The 10,764-nt window shown below is 45.7% G+C and overlaps 1 long non-coding RNA gene across 1 annotated transcript; it reads left to right on the top strand.

The window, feature by feature from the left end:
* Positions 1–2,473: 2,473 nt before the first annotated feature.
* LOC129411099 (uncharacterized) lies at positions 2,474–6,444 on the top strand. Its single transcript, XR_008633153.1, has 3 exons — positions 2,474–2,527; positions 2,868–2,991; positions 6,381–6,444. It is a non-coding gene; the product is annotated as an uncharacterized LOC129411099 (long non-coding RNA).
* The last annotated feature ends 4,320 nt before the right edge of the window (positions 6,445–10,764 follow it).

The raw sequence follows: 10,764 nt of genomic DNA, 5'->3' as shown, positions 1-10,764 counted from the left end.
CGCTGCCATTACGTGGTTATGTACGCCTGTTCACGCAGTCCACAGACGCAAGACGCACAGACGCTGTTTACTCCACCAACGCAACAGTTCTTAGTTGGCTTTTGACCTATATCTTCCTCGCAGTTCGCACAAAGTTTGTTTGCAATGGCGACAAGAATCCAGGAGCAGTTCGCCGCAAAAGAAAGTCCGTTTTTGAGGTCGCTGAAAGAAGAAGACAAGGAGAAAAGCAGCGAAGCCAAACTAAGGTGATTCTTGGAGATTCATTCCAGCGATGGTGCAACTGAAGCAGACGAAGGGTCTAAAGACTGACGCACTCGTCGACAAATTACTCCGGACAGGAAACTTCTGCTTATTATGAAAACGTACTTTATTTCCAAAAGCTGGACAAACGTTTTTCAGGAACGAATGTGATATCCTATGTCTTGAAAACGTCATTTCAAGGCAAAGAAAGAGTCCGCTTGCTGCTGCGTGTTGTAGTTAGTTCATTCGCACTGAATCTCCGCGCACTCTTCTCTGCCCCCTTTCCTGCTCCCTCCCCGCTTGCCCGTTCCGCTCTCCCCTGCTCCTCACTTCTCCGTCTTGCCTAACCAACACTGTAGTTAGTTGTTTACAAGTCATGTGCAGCACCGGCTGTAAACAAACCTGTTTGTGGCGTAAAGAGGAGGAGGTTTTCTACGTAGGAGCTGTAGGGGAGGGAGGTGGTTTCACACATGCGCAACATTTGAAAAACGACAAACAGTTGCTGGATTTCTTGTTCCTTGGAAAATCCTCTATACAACCTTTAAATAAAACATGGAATGATTAAGTAAAACGTGGGAACGATTAATAAAAACGTGGGAACGAATTAAAAACGTGGGGAACAATTTAACTAAAACGGGGAACAATTTAAATAAAACGTGGGAACGATTTAACTAAAACAGTGTTCCGTCTTGTTCAGTCCTGATTTAGTCCTGGTTCAGTCCTGGTTAACCTGGTTTAGTCCTGATTTAGTCTGTTCAGTCCTGTTTAGACCTGTTCAGTCCTAGTTTAGTCCTGGTTTAGTGTTTAGTCCTGGTTTAGACCTGGTTTAGTCCTGATTCAGTCCTGGTTTGGATCTGGTTCAGTCCTGGTTTAGTCCTGTTTCCTGGTTCGTTGTTGTTAGACCTTTAGTCCTGGTTAGTCCTGGTTTAGTCTTGGTTTAGTCCTGGTTTCAGTCCTGGTTTTGGTTTAGACCTGGTTTAGTCCTGGTTTGGTTTAGACCTGGTTTAGTCCTGGTTCCTGGTTAGACCTGGTTTAGTCCTGGTTTAGTCCTGTTTAGACCTGGTTTCAGTCCTGGTTTAGTCCTGGTTTACCTGGTTCAGTCCTGGTTTAGTCCTGGTTTAGACCTGTTCAGTCCTGGTTTAGTCCTGGTTTAGTGAGTCTGGTTTAGTCCTGTATGTGAGTCATGGTTTATTGTGTTTTTTCGTTCGTTATCAGACTCTACTAATTTGACTAAAGGCGTCACACGCGACAGGAGAATTTGGTGGATTTAGTCTGAGGTTTTCTTCTCGTGGAGTTTGCGGAGGCGTGAGTGACTTCGTGTGTCGGTGTGCGATCGTGAAGCCGCCGCGTTCCTCGTGTCTGTGGTGTTTTTGTGATTCTGAGCCGCTCCGTCAGATCGTAACCGCTGAATATCGGCGACGCTACGATAAGAGCCGATAAAACAGATCGTCAGGGGCAGAGGAGCGACGGACACAGAGACGCCACAAAACAAACTCAGATTTTATTCCTCGTGTCTCGTAAACGGGCAAATTTAAACTGCAGCAAATAACCACAGTCCACAAAACCACAACCAGAACGAGGCTAAACCAGACTGAACCAGGACTAAACCAGGACTGAACCAGAACTGAACCAGGACCAAACCAGGACTAAACCAGGACTGAACCAGGAATAAACCAGGTCTAAACCAGGACTGAACCAGGACTTTTTTTTTTTTTTTTTGCTTTGCTTTTTGAGTCCGCACTGTTTCTGTTTTGTATTTTATTTTATTTGTGTGTCACTTTTGCTTTGTCACAATCATCAAATTTAAATTCTATCTTAAAAACATAAAGGTTTTGTCTCTTGATCTGTTTCTCTTAAATCAGATTAAATTTGTGTCTCACACCAACATGGACGCTTGGGCAACAAGTCCAAATGTTTGACTCTTTTATTTGAGTAAATGTGTCTATAACTGATCATTGTTCACAAAAATACAAATATGAAAAATGTGAATGTGAAAAGTGTGAGTTTGTGCTGTAAATCAGACTTATGTGGTTAAAGGTTTGTAAGGAACAGAGGACAAGTATTTTATTGTCTGTGATCTGAATGTAATAAACACTGATAAAGACTCAAATGTCTCCACCTTCAGAGAGAGGAGGGAGGAGGTAGGAAGCAGGAGGGAGGAGGTAGGAAGCAGGAGGGAGGAGGTAGGAAGCAGGAGGGAGGAGGTAGGAAGCAGGAGGGAGGAGGTAGGAGGCAGGAGGGAGGCTGTTGTCAAAGTCAAACCTGCATCAGGACTCTGCACTTCACGGTGAGTCTCTCTGTTCTGTTTTTATCACAAAAAAACTACAAACTCATGCAGAACTTGACCTGGACTAAACCCAGACTGAACCAGTACTAATAAATCAGGTGTTAATCCAAACTGAACGAGAGACTAAATCAAAAGTAAACAAAATGTGACAGACAGTAAAAGAGGAACTTAGATCCTGAACTGCCTGACTTAAGCAGAAGTGAAGCTGCTGAGTTCATGACTGTGGTTTGTTCTTGTGACCAAGTGTATCTCACATTCAACACTTTAAACGTTTTACATTCTGAGCGTACTTAGTTGAGTTTAGTTCGTTAAGAACTTTCTGATTGTGTGATTTGAGCAGGAAACACTTTGAGAGAAAGTTCCATCTCATCAGTGAGTGAAACACCAGAGCAGAGGGAGGAGGAAATAATCAGGAGAAAAACTCTTGTCAAAGTCAAACCTGCACCAGGACTCTGCACTTCACGGTGAGTCTCTCTGTTCTGTTTTTATCACCAAAAACTACAAACTCATGCAGAACTCGACCAGGACTAAGACAAGACTGAACTAGAACTGAACCAGGTCAAATCCAGGCCAAAACGAGTGTTTGTCAGTTCCTCCTGGACACAGACTTGTGCACAGACTCAGATGAACAATGGACTTGAGGCGTTCACAGCACAAACTCTGCTCTCTCAGCTTTGGGACAGGTGAACTTGTTGACGTCACAGGAAATAAAACTCATGTGGTTCTTGCTGTAGTAAACGATAATAGTAAATCTGAATACTAATAAATAAAGCATTGGCCTTATTCATAATCCACTTTATCATCAGCCCTCGTCTTCATCTAGGCCAAATGTTATTGTGAATTATTCTGGGCTTTCTGTAAGAATATAAGTTTAATATATATACATTCAGTGTCTTCTAGGTTTAGGAATAAATACATATATAAAAATACATTTAATGTATTTTGAGTAATCGTAATTAATAAACATTGAAAGAAATTATGCTGACAAAAAATAATCAAATTTGAGATTATTTTAATCTAGTCATTTATTTTCTGCCCCTCATGAACCGTCACCTCATCGTGGTGGAGGGTTTGAGCCCAAATGATCCTGGGAGTTCTGTTGTCGGGGGCTTCATGCCAGACCAAGGTAAACAGGTCCTGGGGGACGGGTCAGACAAAGAACGTTCAGAAGCCCTTTATGAAGATGTCCACATGGAGGCCAGTTACATCGCCCAGAATGGGTCGCGTCCCTACACCTTCTGGTCGGGGACAGGTCTCTCACTGTGGTGTCGGCCTACAGGCTGAACAGCAGTGTAGAGTACTCGAGTACCCGACCTTCTTGGAGCCCCTGGGAGGGGTACTAGACAGTGCACCGACCGGGGACTCCGTTGTTCTCCTGGGGGACTTCAACGCCCACGTGGGCAACGACAGTGACACTTGGAGAGGGGTGATTGGGAGGAACGGCCTCCCTGATCTGAACCTGAGTGGTGTTTTGTTATTGGACTTCTGTGCTAGTCACAGTTTGTCCAGAACAAACACCATGTTCGAGCACAAGGGTGTCCATAAGTGCACGTGGCACCAGGACACCCTAGGCCGGAGGTCGATGATCGACTTTGTAGTCGTGTCATCTGAACTTCGGCCGTGTGTCTTGGACACTCGGGTGAAGAGAGGGCAGAGCTGTAGAGCACCTCCTGGTTGTGAGTTGGGTTTGCTGGCGGAGGAGAAAGCCAGAAAGACCTGGGAGGCCCAAGCGTATCATGAGGGTCTGTTGGGAACGTCTGGTGGAGCCTCTGTCTGACGGACTTTCAACTCGCACCTCCAGGAGCTTCTTACAGATTCTGGGGGAGGCTGGGGATATGGAGTCCGAGTGGGCTTCGTTCTCAGCCTCTATTGTCGATGTGGCCACTCGTAGCTGTGGGCGTAAGGTCTGTGGTGCCTGTCGCGGCGGCAATCCCCGAACCGGGTGGTGGACACCAGAAGTAAGGGATGCCGTCAAGCTGAAGAGGGAGTCCTATCGGGCCTTGTTGTCTCGTGGGACTCCTGAGGCAGCTGACGGGTTCCGGTGGGCCAAGCGTGCTGCAGCCCGTGCTGCTGCGGAGGCAAAAACTCGGAGCTGGGAGGAGTTCGGGGAGGCCATGGAGAAGGACTATCGGACGGCCTCAAAGAGATTCTGGCAAACCGTCCGGCACCTCAGGAGGGGGAAGCAGTTCTTCACCAACACTGTTTACAGTGCGGGGGGAGAGCTGTTGACCTCGACTGGGGACGTTGTCCGGCGGTGGAAGGAAAACTTTGAGGATCTCCTCAATCCCACCGTCACGTCTTCCGAGGAGGAAGCCGAGACTGGGGACTCGGAGGCGGACTCATCCATCACCCTGGCTGAAGTCACTGAGGTGGTTGGAAAGCTCCTTGGTGGCAAGGCTCTGGGGTTGGATGAGATCCGTCCTGAGTATCTTAAGTCTCTGGATGTTGTGGGTCTTGGCTGACACGCCTCTGCAACATCGCGTGGCGGTCGGGGACAGTGCCTCTGGACTGGCAAACCGGGGTGGTGGTCCCTCTGTATAAGAAGGGGGACCGGAGGGTGTGTTCCAATTACAGGGGGAATCACACTCCTCAGCCTCCCCGGTAAGGTCTATGCCAGGGACTGGAGAGGAGAATCCGGTCCGATAGTCAAACCTCGGGTCCAGGAGGAGCAGTGTGGTTTTCGTCCTGGCCGTGGAACACTGGACCAGCTCTACACTCTCCATCGGTGCTCGAGGTTCATGGGAGTTTGCCCAACCAGTCCACATGGTGCTTTGTGGATCTGGAGAAGGCATTCGACCGTGTCCCTCGTGGTGTCCTGTGGGGGGTGCTCTGGGAGTATGGGGTCCGGGGCTCTTTGCTAAGGGCTGTCCGGTCCCTGGTCCCTGTGTTCATTGTCGGCAGTAAGTCAGACCTGTTCCCAGTGGTTGGACTCCGCCAGGGCCGCCCCTGTCACCGGTTCTGTTCATTGTTTTTAAGGACAGAATTTCTAGGCGCCGTCAGGGGCCAGGAGGGGGTCCAGTTTGGGGACCACAGGATCTCATCTCTGTTATTTGCAGATGATGTTGTCCTGTTGCCTTCATCAGACCAGGACCTGCAGCACTGGGGCGATTTGTAGCCGAGTGTGAAGTGTCTGGGATGAGGTCAGCTCTTCCAAGTCTGAAGTTTATCAATTCAGGAATTTCCAGTGGAGGAGTTCAAGTCTTGTTCAGTGAGACTGAGATTGACAGATTGCAAGTGATCGACCGTTTGAATGAGTTGGTCATGAGCTTGGGTAGACGAAAGGATGAGATCGCAAGCGAATTTTCTTCCGCGGGTGAGATGAGGAGCTACATGTAGCTCGGAGTAGAGCACAAGCTCTCACACGTCTTCAGCACAGTGTCTGCACAAGTAGCAGGGTGGCTGGAGTGCATGACCCAGTCACTGTGATGGAAGCACAAGTACAGGGATGAATGAGCAATTGACAAATTTAGATTGATAGCAATATTCTGATTACACTGAAATTGTGAAATTACAGTTTCATGCATTGACTTCAATTCAGGAATGGACTTGCACTTTGAATTGCAGGCTGAACACCAGACACAAAACAGAAAGCATAAACAGAACTGATTAACACAAAACTACTGAACTGGCTAACTGAAATTAAAAGAAGAACAAATAGTGACGTCACTCTTTGTGTTCAGAGGAGTGTGTGGGTTTAAGGTGGAGGTGAACCGCAGACTGTGGGCCAGAGCTGTTCTCTCTACAGAGCTGATACTTCCTCTTGTGTCGAGGCTGTTTGTTTCTCTGAATATTGTTCACTGTATTTTAAATGTTTCTTTGTTTACCATAGTTCTCATGTCATTGTTTTGTGCAGGACCAAGATGGACCCACCCGGATCTGGACCTAAACCTGGTCCAGTTTCTGTGAAGAGCGATAAGAGCAAAGGACTGGGGTCCTGATTTTAAAAGGTTTGTTGAGTCTAATTACTTGAATGATTTCTGAGTGGAGACATTCAGTGTAAAGTGTGAATAAAATTATGTGTGTATAATGGACACACAGTGTGACAGCACAGCCCCAGTACTGACTACAGACCTGACTGACCTCTGGACACTGTTAACTACACAATCCTCCATTTACTCCACGAGCCACAGGTGACAGAGAATCCAATTCAGTCCACTTTATTTCTATGGCACATTTCACACAGTTTCCAAAGTGCTGCACAAATACATAATAATAACAACAATAACAAAATGATAAAATAAACTGCTAAAATAATCATACTAGACTTTAAATAATAAAAACTGTAAAATAAAATAAAAGCAAAATCATAGAATATCAATACATAAATAAAACCAATAAAAATACATAAAAAATAAATAAAATAAGTAAAAAAAATAAAGGACACAGAGGACCACAAAACTCACGTGGTGTTAAAAGCCAGAGAATAAAAGTGGGTCTTAAGATGAGACTTAAAACTCTCCACTGTGGGGGCTGTTCAAACATGGAGGGCAGAGTGTTCCAGAGCTTAGGGCTGAACACAGAGAAGGCTTTTCCCCCCGGTTTTAAGTCCCGTCTTAGGCACCAAGAGCTGGAGCTGGAGTGTAGTTCTCATGTCTTTGTTTTGTGCAGGACCGAGATGGACCCACCCGGATCTGGGCCTAAACCTGGTCCAGTTTCTGTGAAGAGTGACATGTCTAAAGGGCTGGGTTCCGAACTTTAAAGGGTTTGTTTTGTTCATAAACTGCAAAACTAAAAACAGGATGGTGCACATAAATGCATTTGTCACATAAAGTGTTTGTTTGACAGGAGTTGTGCTCAGAGCTGTGAGTCTCTGCAGAGTGACCGCTCCAGAGATCCAGGTCCAGAGTTTAAAGCTGCTTCAGGCCTGTAAGTGTCTCTCTGTACCTGGACTGTGCTTTAAAGGGGAGGGGGAAGCGTCTGGGGAGAGGGGAGATCCTTAAACTCTATACTGATCCACAGAGAGAAGCTGAGTCTAGAGGAAAGCAGAGGAGAGCGCCCCATCTGGACACTGTATTTACTGTAAGTACTGAAAAAATAACTAATATTTTTAGTGCTCATCCTGAAGTCACACATCTGTCAGTCACACAGTCACAGGCGACTAAAGCGTCTGTTGCTTCATCACAAGAATCGATCACAATTAGTTTTTCATCACCACAGTTCGTCCTCATTTGGTTTAGTGGGCAGTGTCGGTGTGATCCCTCATTCGTCCATGGTAGAAAAGGTTTCAGTATAGTGTAGTATTCAGGTTCACATGGAGGCTGAGGGGCAGTGTGTGTGCTACAGGGAGAAGAGTGAGGGGAAAGTACACAGCCCTGAGGAGCTCCACTGCTCAAGACTCAAGACCCTTGGACTTTTTTCCGTTTTTTGATTATATGTTTAAATGTTTTTGTTGCCTTCCTTTTTCACCCTTATGGCCAACACACAAACAATGAACATTTTCTGTCAGAAAATAGTTTGAAAACTCAAAACAGTCGAGCTGCAGCACGAGGTTAAGGAGTCGTGTTTCAAATGCACTTTTGTAGGAGCTGAGTCTTTGCTGGTCCAGAGCATCATAAGAGGAAAAGCACAGTTCTGTTTTATTGCTTTCACCTGGACCTTCCATCTTTCCTGGATCAGAGCCAATACTTTAGTCCAAACTGTGTGTTTCAGGTTCTGAGAGCAGGTCCTGGTTTATGTCCAACAGCAGCTGCAGAGGCTCCACAGGCTCCTGGCCTCAGATTACCCAGAATGCTCTGAGGGTGAGGAGCTGAGCACAGAGGTTCTGAACATCACCCTGGACTTCCTGAAGAGGATGGACCAGGAACATCTGGCCCAGCGTCTGCAGGAACAGTAAGAACAACCACAGACTCTGTATATAAATGGACATAGTTAGTCTGCTAGTCGCCATGTTCCAAACAGGAAGTGAACAAGAGCGTGAAGTAGTTTCTTCAAGCTCTGGTTGCAGTTGATTTCTATTGAAAAATCTTCACCCCTTTCTCCATAAATGTTGCTTTATTTCACTGTTTTGTCCCTAAATTAATATACTGCTCACAAAAATTATAAAACACACTGAAAACGAAAATTGAAAATGAAATGTGGACAGGGCAGTGTCTGAGGAACAAAAGGATGCTCCTCTTTTCTGCACTAGAGCAGCACCAGTGAGACGACCCCTAAAACAGGACTGGTTTTGTAAGTGGAGCTCATTTGAAGTTTCTCCTCTTGGTCTTTTTTGGCTGGTTTTCCACTAGTGCTGCTTTGGCTACAGTGATTATCACCACTGATAGTATGAGGCCGTTCTTTAACCCTACAGAAGCTGCACAGATTGTCCAACTTCTCCAGAATGGGACATCTGGATGTGCCATTGCAAGAGGTTTAATGTGTCTCCAGAACATGGAGGAGCTTTCAGGATCCTCTAGGAGAGCTGGACAGGGACGTAGAAGATCCTCAACCCATCAGCTCCTTTGTGCAGGAGGAACAGGGTGAGCACTGCCCCCAAACAATCACAGACTTCATGAGGGTGGCTTGAGGGCACCGCGTCCTGTAGTGAGCCCTGTGCTCGGCACCACACCAGCACCATGGAGCAAGTCAAGTCCTCCAATGGTGCCCTGTGCATTTCACAGATGACAGCTCACCCTGAGCTTCTGTGGTAGACGTGAAAGAGTCTGGAAAAGATGAGAAGAACACTCTGCTGCTGCACCATGGTTCAGCATGAGTGGTTTGGTGGTGGGTCAGTGATGGTTTGAGGGAGGCAGATCCATGGAGGGACGCACAGACCTCTACCAGCAAGAAACCGGCAGTCCTTCAACTCATTGTCCGATCCTACGCTGGTGCAGCAGGTCCTGGGTTCCTCCTGATGCACGAACACCCGTCCTCATGTGGTAAGAGTCTACAGACAGAACCTGGAGGATGGAGAATTGATACGACTGAAGGTCCCTCACAATCACCTGACTTAAAGCTGATAGAACATCTCTGTGACATTATGTTTGGGTCCATCCATCCAGGTTGTTCCTCAGACTCTACAGGAGCTCAGTGATCTGGTCATCATGCCATGATGTCAAATGAACACGAGCACGTGGGGCCACACAAGAGATTCAGAAGCATTTTGAGTTGCAGAAATTACATCAGAATGGACTGGCCACATCATTATTTCACTTTGATTTTCAGGGTGTCTGTAAAATTAAACCCTCTGTCGGCTGAAACACTTTATTTCAATTTTTTTTTTTTTTTTTTTTAAAGAGGAGCATCCTTTTGTTCCTAAGACATTTCTATATTTGTATAGATGTCCAACACATTTCACACTGAGATCTGAGGTGTTTTCAGAATGTTCCTCTCATTTTTTTGAGCAGTGTATATGTACATGATGAACAAAACAATCAGGTGCCTCCGTTACCCCTGACGCCGCTCCCACTAGTGTTAGTCACAGTTTGATTGACAGCCTTGGTTTTAAGCACCTGCCCCCTGACAAACCAGCAGAGTGAGCGGGAGGGGGCGTGTACTTTCAACAATCTCACTCCTGATTGGCTCTTTGTTTTTGTACTCAGATTTTCAAAAATATTCCGTGTTTGTATATGAGCTGTTATAACTGCTGGCCTCGCTGAGCTTCATTTGGTTGTAACCAAACACTATGAATGTGTCACATTCCCTTACTCCACTTCAATTATACAGTCTATGAGAACGAGCCAAAACATGCACAAGAAGTTAATCCTGCAGATCAGTCAGTCCATGACCAAACTGTGAAATCCTCCGTTCACTTTTATTCAGAGTCTAATAGACGAGCATCACTCTAGTGTGTAACCAGCTTTAAGCACAACTCTGAATGAAACTAAAGCCACTGTGACATAAACAGACATGTGAAAAGTTATTTACATGTGTGTTTGAATTATTCTTTCTTCTAAAATCACAGCTTTGTGTCCCTCCGATTATTTTATTGTCCTAATTATTAGCATCTTCCTCCTGAACCAAAATATATAGGATCTTCTTTTGTTATAATTTATGAAACAAGTAATTCATTATGTCACAATTTGTAAATCACTATATACTGAATAACAGAAATGGATTTGTTGGCGTCAGCATCAGTACTGTGGAGCTGAATTCCACCTTTACAGTTTTATGTATTTGGAGATTGTGAGTTCACTGAGGGCCTCTGTTGTCTTCCTCAGGGACTGAAGTTGAAGTGTGCAAAGTGAAACTGAAGAGGCATCTGCAGAAAAGATTCAGTCGTGTGTTTGAGGGCGTGGCTAAAGCAGGAGACTCCGCCC

This window comes from Boleophthalmus pectinirostris, unplaced genomic scaffold (assembly GCF_026225935.1).
Source record: "Boleophthalmus pectinirostris isolate CB_2022bp ecotype Guang Dong unplaced genomic scaffold, ASM2622593v1 HiC_scaffold_3, whole genome shotgun sequence".
In the NCBI taxonomy this organism is placed as follows: Eukaryota; Metazoa; Chordata; class Actinopteri; order Gobiiformes; family Gobiidae; genus Boleophthalmus; species Boleophthalmus pectinirostris.
This window is presented reverse-complemented; position numbering and strand designations above follow the sequence as displayed.